This window comes from Crocuta crocuta, unplaced genomic scaffold (assembly GCF_008692635.1).
Source record: "Crocuta crocuta isolate KB4526 unplaced genomic scaffold, BGI_CrCroc_1.0 scaffold273, whole genome shotgun sequence".
NCBI classification, from domain to species: Eukaryota; Metazoa; Chordata; class Mammalia; order Carnivora; family Hyaenidae; genus Crocuta; species Crocuta crocuta.
In genome coordinates this window covers 602,804-615,481 of record NW_027529425.1, presented here as the reverse complement: position 1 = coordinate 615,481, position 12,678 = coordinate 602,804, and the positions used below count along the sequence as shown (strand labels likewise).

Genomic DNA, 12,678 nt, shown 5'->3' with positions numbered 1-12,678 from the left:
CTCAGTGCTCATCCCCACAAGTGTCCTCCTCCATGCCCATCCCCCCCTCCCCCCACATCCATCAGTCCTCAGTTTTTGTCAGCATTCAAGAGTCTCTCATGGTTTGCTTCTCTCCCTTTCCCCCACCATTTCTGCCCTTCAGTCTTTTTCTTTTTCCTGTAAGGTCAGTAGTAATGTCATCTGAAACTCATTTCTGATTTTACTTATTTGAGTCTTCTCTCTTTGTTTCATAGTCAGTCAGGCTAAAGATTTGTCGATTTTGTGGATCTTTTCAAGAAACCAACTTTTGGCTTAATGAATTTTCCCTATTATTTTTGAATTCTCTACTACTCTATTTTGTATTCTCTATCTCCACTCTAATGTTTCTTATTTCCTTCCTTTTGTTCTCTTTAGGTTTAGTTTGCTCTTTTTCTAGTGTGTGTATGTGTGTGGGGGGGGTGCTTTCTAAGCCTGACACTGAAGGACAAAATCATAAAAAAAGCTTGACAGCTTAATTACAAGAAAAAACCTTAACTTGTATACATCAAAAAACACATGAATAAAAGACAAAAAGCAAGCTGAAAAAAACATTTGAAACCTGTGTCAGACAAAGGTTAACATTCTAAGAGCTCCTATAAGCAGTAAAATGAACATCCTAGCAGAAAAGTGGGCAATTGACAGACTTAAGAAAAATAATCCTAATGGTTACTAAACATATAATTAAATCCTCAATCATAATTGTAAAGAAATTAAAATAGGGGCGCCTGGGTGGCTCAATCAGTTAAGCGTCCAACACCTGGTTTTGGCTCAGGTCATGATCTCACAGTTCCTGGGATGGAGGCTCACATCAGGGTCTTTGGTGACTACATGGAGCCTGCTTGGGATTCTCTCTCTCCTCTCTCTCTCTCTGCCTCTCCCCGCATTCTGCTTCCATCTCTGTCTCTGTCTCTCTCAAAATAAATAAACATTTAAAAATTTTTAAAGGAAATAAAAATAAAAGACATAATATTTTTCTGGTTTTTTTGAGGTGAAATTCACATAACACAAAATTAGTCATTTTAAAGTGAGCAATTTAGTGGCATTTAGTACATTCACAATGTTATGTAACTACCACATCTATCTAGTTCCAAAACATCTTCTTCACCCCAAAAGGAAACCTAGTACCCATTAAGCAGTTACTCCTCTCCTCTCCCCCAGCTGCTAGCACCATCAATATATTTTTCCCCCAGTCAAAGAGGAAATAAAGCAGTGATAATGCACATTTCTGTATATCAGAATCACCTGGGAAGCCTCAAAAATTCCAATACCCAAGGTTACATCCCAGACCAATTAAATCAGAATTGTTGGGAGTGGGACCAAGGTATCAGTATTTTTTAAGGTTCCCCACATGATTCCTACATATAGTCAAAGATGAGAATCACTAATTTAAAAAGATAATATCTAACATTAATTCAAGTGACAGTGTATCCTAGTATAGGGTGCTGTGTAATTTTTCAACTTTTGAAACAGCTGTCTGGCAGTAATAACAGCTCACATTTATTGAGCTTTTATCATGTTCCAGACACTAGACTAAGTCTGTTATTAGTTCTTTTAATCCTCAGAGCTGCCCATGGAGCAGTATGCTATCACCCTCATTTTACAGATACAGAAAACAGAGATACAGAGGGACTAAATGGTGTAACTAAATTACAGAGCATATAAGTGTTTTTAATACATGTTTTAGCCACTACTCTACACAATAGACTGCCATCCTTTCCAATGCTCCTTCTAGAAAGTATCCAGAAAGTGCATATCCTGGATATGCACAAGAATCTTCAGTGCATGTTGTTTAAAAATGAAATTGAAAACAATTTAATACCCAGGTGTACAATAGGAAATTATTAAATTACATAAATTATATGACTGAATATTAGGTAGTTTTATTTTTTATTCTATTCTATTCTACTCTACTCTATTTTATTATTTTAGTAGGCTTCATGCCCAGCGTGGAGCCCAAACTCATGACCCTGAGATCAAGACCTGAGCTGAGTTCAAGAGTCAGACACCCAACCCACTAAGCCATCCAGGTGCCCCCTAGGTAGCTATTTTAAATGGGTAGTTGAATATATGTGTGTACATAGTTGAATTATTGATAGGACAAAAAATTATAAAATAGCATGCACAATGTGTCTATATAATATTCCAAATGCTAATAGTTATCTCTGAATAATTGGTTGTGGATAACTTTTATTTTCTTCTTTTTTCATGTGTATATTTCCTAATTTTTCTATAACACTTAAGTCTTATTTGGTTTTTAAAATAAGTTTAGGGGCACTTGGGTGTCTCAGTTGGTTGAGTGACTAACTATTGATTTTGGATCAGATTCCAGGGTGTTGGGCTCTGCACTGAGTGTGGAGCCTGCTTTGGATTCTCTCTCTTCCTCTGCCCCTCTCCCCAGCTTGTTCTCTTTCACTCTCTCTAAAAAAATTAAAAAAAAAAAAAAAGTTTAAAGGGGTACCAGCTATGCAGAGAGGATTAGCAAGTTCCCATCCCAAGCACTTCCCAACCCTCAACTACTCGCCCTTTGCTTCTCTCTTCCTTTCCTTTTCTCCCTCCCCTCTCCTCCATTCCTTCTCCTTCATCTTTCCCTTCTACCCTTTACTACTCTTGGCCTTCAGTGCATTTGGAGGCAGAAAGTTCAAATATGGCAGCAGGAAATGTGCAGAAGTGCCTGGGTGCCCAACTGGTGGGGGTAAAAGGAGGAGTGGGAGGTGGGGTGAACAGGGTCCCCACTGAAGACATCTCTTGGCTGTTTGCACCACGTACATACTTGGTTGGGGGGAAATGAAATAAAGCACAAGGAAACAAAAATGAAAGCAACAGGCACAGAATTTGTGGCAGGGGGTTTTCCAAACAAAGAGGCAAGAGGGAATCTGTGTCCATGTTTACATTTTTAAAAAAAGTTTATTTAGAGAGAGAGAGAGAAAGAGAGAGAGAGAGAGAGAGAGAGATTCAGCATGAACAGGGGAGGGGCACAGAGAGAGAGACAGAGAGAATCCTAAGCAGGTTCCATGCTGTCAGAGTAGAGTCTGACAGGAGTTTGATCCTACGACCCTTGGATTGTGATCTGAGCTGAAATTAAGAGTCGGACACTTAACCAACTGAGCCACCCAGGCACCCCTCATGTTTACATTTTTTTAATGCAAGGAAACAAAGTGGGTCTGAGATAGGGATTGTGAGAAAGTGAAGTCCCCTTCCCTCCTGCCAGAGTCTGGAGCAGCCTGTCAGAGTAACTCAGGGCTATGCCCCCAACAAGTCCCAGGACCTATCCCAGTCATGACTGGTAGGACCAATTATAACATTTGGGGGCCCTGTATAAAAGGAAAATGTGGGGCCCCTGTTCAAAAATTATTACAAATTTCAAGATGGGGTCAGCACAGCATTAAACCCAGCACAGCCCCTTCTGAGCACAGGGCCCTGTGTGACTGTACAGTTTGAGCACCCATGAAGTCAACTCTGATGAAAAGCAACACTAATATGGACAGGACCGGCACAATACATAGGAACTGACCCAGGCAGTACAAGAAATGACAGTCACAAAGGAAATTAGGCAGCTGGGTTCTCATAGTGGGGTCTGTGAACTATCTGAATTACTTAAAATACTTAGTAGAGGGCCACCTTGGTGGCTCAGTGGGTCTTAAGCGTATGACTTCGGCTCAGGTCATGATCTCATGGTTTCTGAGTTAGAGCCCCATGTCGGGCTCTGTGCTGATAGCTGGGAGCCTGGAGCCTTCTTCAGATTCTGTGTTTCCCTCTCTCTCTGCCCTCCCCTGTTGCACTCTGTCTCTCTCTCAAAACATAAACATTAAAAAAATTTTTTTAAATAAAATACTTAGTAGAAATGGATGTTGAAGGTACCCAATATCCAATGATACTGGAAGTAGAAATGAAAAATTTTAATAAATTTGAAACAAAAATGGGGAAAAGGTTACATCATAAATGCAAGTTGTAAAAAGAGACTAAAAGTAGGGTGTCTCAGTCCTGGTTGCTGTAACCAAACTACCATAGACTGGGTGGCTCAAATACAACAGAAATTTAGTTCTGGAGGCTGGAAGTCCAAAATCAGAGTGCCAACATGGTCAGGTTTTGGTGAAAGCCCTCTTTTGAATTGTGGCTGCTGACTTCTAGTTTTATTCTCACTTAGTGAATAGAGACAAGAAGGAAGCTCTCTCTAGTCTCTTCTTACTGTTGCCCTAATCCCACTCAGAGGGCTCCACCCTCACCACCTAATCACCTCCCAAAGGCCCCACCTACTACCATCACATTTGGGATTAGGATTACAACATATGAAATAGGATTACAACACTGAGTCCATAACGAAGGGGATCATTGGTGATGGAAAGGTTAAAGAATCATGAAATAAAATGAACTCACATCTTCACATTATAATCTAATCAACCTGGGAAGAGTTTTCAAGGGAAAGGTCAAAATCAGAAAGAACTCTCTCCCATGTTCAACCCAGGAAGGTTCTCCCTGATGGGCCCAACCCTCTCTGTCCCTGAGATGATTTAGAACTTGGTTGAACCCCATGCTCCAGCCTTCACTGCTCTAGGTTCACATTACCACCCCACCTCCATCTTAGCCCCTTCCTGGTCTCCCATCCTTCCTCTCTTTGGAGTATCTGCCAAGACTTGTCCAGGCCTTTCTTCTTTCTGTAGTGGCTACATTGTCATCTATTTGAGGAAAGCAAAGAGTCACCAAATTTGGCTGCCTTACCTCTCCTGGGTGGTTTTATGGAAATGGAGGTGGGGGATGACAGAGAGGGAGGGGTAGTTGGGAAAGAGATGATATTGGATTTGTGGACCTGAATTTTATTTGATTTTATTTTGCTGAATTTTGGGAAAATATGACCCCAGTTTATGAACATGATCTTGGGTTGCAAGGCAAGGGGCTAAATTCTAGTATCAGCCCTGAGCTGAGATTTGAGGGACTGAATAGAGAATGAGGATGTGCTGATATTTTCAAATACAAGTAATACAGGGCTATAACTCCACAAATGCAAGAAATTGTTGTTTAACAAGTCCACGGTGGTGCCAACTGGACTCCTCCTATCTGTTCAGGCCCTATAGGATCATGTGCAGTAGTAGCTCTGGAAATTTACACATCTCCATCTCACCATCAGGATCCTTTAAATACAGATGCTTGCCCCAACCAGTACACACTCACCCTCTAATGAAGGCAGAAGAGCCCCTTCTTTTTCTAGCTCCCAGTGGGCTTGGTCACTTGTTGCTGACTGGCTCGCCCTGGGCCTTGGCTTTCCAGCTCACTGTGCCACTCCTCTGAGGCCACATTCGCCCACCCTCACCTGCCACATTTCCAGCTTCACTGCCTTGACCAGGAAGGGACTCAAGCTCATAACTGCTCAGGGCCTTTCAGATCCTACCACAAGTTGCTCCTCTTATCTGCCAGCTACCATGATTTTCTCCCTCATTTCTAAACAATGTCAGTTCCTGGCTCAGTGTCACTCTTTCCAATTCCCTACCTGTCCTAACACTCAGCAATTTCAAAATCCATGTGAGTGAATCTTCCAGCATCACAGGCTTTCATTTCTGTGAGCTGCTCTCCATTGATGTGAGTTGCTGTCATCCAACCTTCCTAAGTCACACTTTCTGGGATGACCATATCACACCTGGGCCTCTGTCCTCAAACTCCAAATATGTCATATCCCCGCCTCTTTCAGGCAATGGCTATAGTCCCCACTTCTGAAAATATTTCACAGACTCCCCCACCGACATTTCTATCCAGCTACTATTAGCATCTGTGTCCAAATAATTGGCCTGCCCATCAGTTGCCATGAATGAACCATCCATATTCTTACCTAAAGACAATCCTTCTCTAGATCCCATCCTTCCTCACTTTCATAAGGTATTGCCCCAGAAATTCTCTTTGCTCTCATCCGTGCCCCCCCTTCTGAGTTATTTTTATCAGAATACAACTATGGTTTTATTCTCTCAATTTGACAAAACCTTCCCTTGACTCCCATTGATCACTGAGGTCTGTTCTGATCACTGATGTACCCAGCCCTTCTACCAGCTACTGCCCCATTTCTTTGATCCCTTTGAAGAAAAACTCTTTTATATATATATATTTTATTTATTTATTTATTTATTTCTAGGAGAGAGAGAGAGAGACAGCGTGAGCAGGGGAGGGTCAGAGAGAGAGGGAGTCACAGACTGAAACAGGCTCCAGGCTCCGAGCTGGCAGTCAGCACATAGTCTGACGCGGGGCTCGAACCCACGAACTGTGAGATCATGACCTAAGCGAAAGTCGGACGCTTAACCGACTAAGCCACCCAGGCGCCCCGCAGTAAAACTCTTAAAAGTAGATGACTTTACTCAATGTCATTGATTTCTCCGCTCCCATTCTCTCTTAATCTTATAATAATCAGACTTTGTTCTGACCATTCCACTGAAACTGCCCTTCTTGAAGTTATCAATGACCTTTATAGCACATAATCCAACAATCAATCACCCACTGGTGGTTCTCAGTACCTACTGGCGGTGTCTGCACCAGCTGGTCACTCACTCCTCCCTGATATATACTCTTCACTTGTTTTCCAGGACACCTCACTTTCCTGGTTTCCTCTAACCTTACCAATTGTTCCTTCACTGATTCCTCCTCTTCTCAGGGATCAGACTTTGATTCTCGTCTCTATTTACATTCACTCCCTGTTTAGCTTATCCAATCTCATGGCCATCTATCAACCAATAGCTCCCAAATTTATATTTCTAGCACAGAACTCTTTCCTGAATTCCAGACTCTTCTATCTGTCTACTCAAAATCTCCACTTGGATACATACCAGATAGATGTGGGCAAAAACAAACTATGATTCCACCACCAACTGCCCTCTAAATAAATTACTCTATCTTTATCTTTTCCCATCTAAGTTGATAATGCCATCCTTACAGTGGCTCAGGCCAAACACTTAAAATCATTCTGATTGCACTGTTTTGTTTTTTTTTCTCACATCCTACATTCAATGCATCAGGAAATCCTATTGGTTTCACCTTCTAGATATATTTATAATCTGACTACCTCTCAATACCTCCACTACCATCCTGGTCAATGTCACCATCACCGTCACCGTCTTACTTAATTGATCTTCTTGCTTCCACGTTTGCTTTCCTATAGTCTTTTCTCAACAGAACAACCAGAATGATCCTTTTAATAGTGAGATCATGTCATTCCTCTGTTTAAACTCCCTGGTGACTCCTTATTTTACTCAGCATGTATTCTCAACAGGAACAATATCATCTCCAAGGGGATAAAAGTAGTTTTTTGGGGGAGCAGGGGGTGAAAACAAATCTTGGATATTATAATGGTTTGTGGCCCTCCAAAGGGCCACAGTACATAGACAAAAATATAAGCTATTTCTATGGTATTACAATTTTATGAGAGGGTAGCAAATAGGAAAACAAAATCTAAAAAGTCTCCTAAGGGGCATAATAATGGGCAGGAAAAAGACTGACAACTCAGAGGAAAAAACAAATTCCTATATAGCTACATATGATCTGGCCTCCATTACCTCCCCAAACTTGTCTCCCACTACTCCAACTACTCTCCCCTTGATTGTTTAGTTTCAGCCATATTAGCTTTTTTACTAATTCTCAAATATATCAGGTAAGTGCATTCCTATGCACACACACTGAGACTTTGCATCCATTACCTCTTCCATGGATACTCTTTCCTGTTTCCTCCAGGCTGACTCCCTCACCTCCTTCCACTCTTTGCCTGAGTCTTCTCAATATCTCCTCAGTGAGACCTACCAGGACCACTCTATTTAACAGTACAGCATATCCCCTCTTACTTCCACACTCTGGACCCCATTTACCCTGATGATTTTTTTTCCCATAGCACTTATCATCTTCTAACACCACTTAATTTTCCTCTTATATGTATTGCTTATTTTCTGTTCCCATCTACTAGAGTATCAGCTCCATGACAATAGAGAGCTTTGTTCTACCCACAGCCTCTAGAACAATGTCTGAATAAAGTAGTAGCTCTCAGTAATGAAGGAATCCTTTCTAGCCCTAGGGGAAAAACTTAAGTCCTAGAAGGAATTATAAATTCAGTAGAGGGTGAATCTATAACTGGAAACAAAGTATGAAACCAGGACTGAGGATGTGACTCATGACCACATTATGAATTCTGTCTGGGACCCTCCTCCTTAAGGCTATAAAAATAACAAGAAATTGAGGCATGTTAAAGCTGTATCAGGAGCCCAGCCCAGGCTGAGAGGTACTTTTTGCCTGGGCTTCACATTCACGAAAGCCTCAAATGGAGGTTTTGAACATTCCTTCTTAAGGAGGTTGGTTATATATTCAGCCAGAGACATGCCCACAAGAAAGGAAGGAGACTTTCAGATTACAACTTAACTGGTTATTACAGCATTCTGCCTCTCGATTAACTTTGTAAACCTGGCAATTACTACATGACTGTCAAAATCATAAAGCTTTTTAATATTTCTGTGTTAAAAGCATTCATTTGTCAAGTGCAACCATTTCTATCATAGCACAATTTTGGAACCCTGCTTTTACTTCTCTTTGGTTTTTCACATACTACTAAATTTGAGAAATGAAGTGGCTTGTGCCTATGTATTATTAGATGGGCTTTGTTGTCTCTTGGCCACAGAAAGCCAAGGAAGTGGACTGTCAGACTTTATATGGGCTCCCAGCACTCATAGGCTGCTGTGCTCCAGACATTCAAATGTTTCCTCCCCTTCTGGCTCACCAGTGCTTCCTCAAGATATGTACTTACAAAGCACATTCCTTCCCCTTTGCTCAGTTATCCCATAAGACTCCTGGGTGGAAGCAAGGGAAAGCCAGTGGGAAAGGATTACCCACAACTGCAGGCCCAGGTATGAATGCTGCCACAGAGACCATCACAGCAAAGGACACCCACCCTCTTTGGCTTTTGTGGCTGTGATGGCTCACTTTATGTGTCAACTTGGCTAGGCTATGGTACCCACTGGTTTGGTCAAACTTTGGTCTAAATGTTGCTGTTGAAGGAAATTACAGGATGTCACCCCAAAATATGTCTCTTTGACATAAGAATTATTGTGAGCTAAAGGCACTTAAACAGCAGATACAGGAAGGACACTCTGACCCTCCCCCTTTTCTTCTTGGAAACAGATAGTAAGACCCTCAGATGTCCTCGTGTGTCAGAATATTATTTATCAAGGACAGGAAATTGTGACCAGAGAATTCTATAAAACAGACATTATTAAAATAATTCCTATCTTATCTTCCTTTACCACCCCCCCAGTTTAGTTTTCCACAGCTGTCTTCCTTTGTTCAACCTAGTATAAAAGGTTTTGCCACTTCCTTAAGTCTCCGTTTCCTTATGAAGGCTTCCTAATCATGTAAAACTTAACATTAAAAAATATATATAATCTTCTCCTGTCTCATGTCAATTTAATCATCAGACCCAGCCAAAGACCCTAAGAGGGCAGAGGTAAAAATCTGCCTCCCTTACACTGTGAAAACATTTTTAAGATATGATGAATGTTTAATTCTGAATACAGCAGATTAACTGTCATTGGCCCTTACCCAATCAGTTGAAGACCTTATGAGAAAAGATGGAGCTTTCCCAGAAAAGAAGGAATTCTTCAGAAGACTGTAATAACATAAGAACCCTGAGTTCTAGCCTGTGTTCTGCAGGTTTCAGACTCAAGGTGTAACATCAACTCTTCCTGCTGGTCTACCCTACAGATTTCCTACTTGCCAGTGTGCTCTGCTTGAGATTCCTTAAAATAAATCTCAATGTCTCAATCTCTTTCTCTCTCTCTAGAGAAATAAGGGGAAGGGACTTTAAGAAATGAAATATTTTAAAATATGTTATGTATTATATATAACCATCAACAGATTTCCCAATCCCAACTCTACTCTTCCTGGATCTTAACCCTGACACATGTCTTCAACCAGCACTTTCTGAAGACTGCAGGGTAACAGCCATACTTTGGGAATAACATGTTAAAAACATCAAAGACCTGACCCCCATGCTGCTCAGATTTTAAGTGAGGTAAGCAGGCAAAGAGTAGCAATGAAGTATAATAAGTTTTGGACTAGAAATATGAGCCACTTAGATCCCAGTGGGACAAAGTATGTGTGTTGAGAGGGGTCAAGTTGGGGGTAAATAAAGGAATGTGTGGTTTCCAGGCAAAGAGAGGAAAGTCTAAGATTATCTGGAAACAGCTGGGTGTAAACATTTTACATCTCAGGATTTGTTCCCTCCTTTCCCAAAGAAGAAAGTACCATGGAAGGACACAGGGCAGAATTAAGNAAAAAAAAAAAAAAAAAAAAAAAAAGTCTCTAAAACCAGAAGGAAGTCCTAGAAGTCACTAGGACAATATACCAAAAATTTATTCAATTTGTAGGTTAGCAATGTGCTAGGTGCTGAGGTACACACTGGAATTTCTTTCTTTCTTTTTTTAAAAAAATTTTTTTACATTTATTTATTATTGAGAGACAGAGAGAGCGAGAGACAGAGAGCATGAATGGGGTAGGGACAGAAAGAGAAGGAGACACAGAATCTAATGCAGGCTCCAGGCTTTGAGCAAGATGTCAGCACAGAGCCCGATGTGGGCCCGAACCCGCAAACTGCGAGATCATGACCTGAGCCCAAGTCAGTCACTCAACTGACTGAGCCACCCAGGCGCCCCAACACTGGAATTTCAAAGGTACACCCAGTGCTTATCTTCAAAGAACTCAGTCTAAGACAAGCTAGATGAACACTCACCAGAATATTCTTCTTCTAGGTATGTAGACAGCCACATGGCTCACTCCCTTGGGGTTCGGCTCAGTTTTCTCCTCATGAGAGGCCAGTCCTGCCCACCTGATGTAAAACAGCACACCCATCACCACACTGACCTTCTGTATCTTCTCACTCAACTTTGTTTTTTAACTTTTTATTCAAATATACATACATGAAAAGTTCACATATCACAAGTATACAGCTCACCAAATTTTCACAAACTGAACACACACGGGACACTAGCATCCAGACCAAGAAATACTATCACCAACTACTAGAAGCATCCCTCTCGTCCAATCTCAACCCTTCCCCCATGGATAACCACCATCTTGATTTCTACAACATAGATTGTTTTGCCTGTTTTTGTACTTTACATATATGAAGTCACACAGAATTTACTCTTTTGTGATTGGTTTCTTTCACTATATATCAAGTTTGTGTGATTCATTCCTGTTATTATGTGTGGTTTAGTTCATTTCTTCTCATTGATCAATAGTGTTCCATTATGTGAATGTGACACAATCTAGTCTTTGGGCAGACATATGTACACATTTTCTGTTGGGTATATACCTTGGGGTGAAATGGTGGGGTCATAAGACCTACTTTATTTATTTTTTAAGTTTATATCTTTATTTTGAGAGAGAGGGAGATAGCACAAACGGGGAGGGGCAAAGAGAAAGGGAGAGAGAGCATCTTAAGCAGGCTCCGCGCTATCAGCATGGAGCCCCACATGGGGCTCGTTCTCATGAATTGTGATCATGTCCTGAGCCAAAACGAAAAGCTGGACACTTAATTGACTCAGCCACTTCAGGTCAGGTGACCTGACCTACTTTATTTTTTAAAGACTTTTAAAACTATTAAATCCTCATGTATTAAAGAGTGTGTATGGGGTGTCTGGGTGGCTCAGCTGGTTGAGCAGCCAACTTTGGCTCAGGTCATGATCTTAATGGTTTGTAGGTTTGGACCCTGCATCAGGCTCTGTGCTGACAGCTCAGAGCCTGGAGCCTGCTTTGGATTCTGTGTCTTTCCTCTCTCTCTACCTGTCCCCCACTCATGCTCTGTCTCTCTCTCAAAAATAAATAAACGTAAAAAAAAGTATTTTAAAGTGTGTATATTTGTACACACACACACACACACACACACACACACACAGGACAGAGAAACCAAGAGACTTAAAACCTAAGAAATAGAATATTACTGCCATAGTTCACTCTGGTTGCTGTAGACCTGAATATACAAAACTGGGTGGTTTATAAGCAGCAAACATTTATTTGTAGCAGTTCTAGAGACTGGGAATACAAGATCAAGGTGCTAGCAGATACTATGGTCTGGTGGAGGCCTGCTTCCTGGTTCATAGGTTCTGGGCTGTGTCCTCACATAGCAAAAAGGGGGAGGGGTCTCTAGGGTATATCTTTTAAGGGCATTAATCCCATTCAAGAAGGTACCACTCTCATGACATAAGCACTTCCCAAAGTCCCTACCTCCAAATATCATCAAAATGGGATCAGGGTCAATATATTAATTTGGGGGTGGGAGCACACAAGCATTCAGGCTATAGCAATTCTCAATACTTTGAAACCTTGTGTGTCTCTTTCTAGCCCATCCCCCCTCTATCCCAGATGTAACCATTATTCCAGTTTTAAAAATCATTCCTTTGAGGAGAGAGGCAAACCATGAGAGACTCTTGAATGCTGAGAAACAAACTGAGGACTGATGGATGTGGGGGGGACGGGGGAGATGGGCATGGAGGAGGGCACTTGTGGGGATGAGCACTGGGTGTTATATGGAAACCAATTTGACAATAAACTATTTGTAAAAAAAATTTTTTTTAAATCATTCCTTTGATGTTTATCATTTTAAGATAGGTAGCTAGATAACAGATAAATCCCTAAATAATACAATATTTT

At 41.2% G+C, this 12,678-nt stretch overlaps 1 protein-coding gene across 1 annotated transcript in view; it reads right to left on the bottom strand.

The window, feature by feature from the left end:
* The window catches only part of LOC144227118 (NXPE family member 3-like), a 68,670-nt gene that overhangs the window by 53,360 nt on the left and 2,632 nt on the right, over positions 1-12,678 (bottom strand). The window contains 1 exon segment of the mRNA XM_077758657.1: positions 10,757-10,852. The gene's annotated coding sequence lies outside the window, so the exon portion shown is untranslated.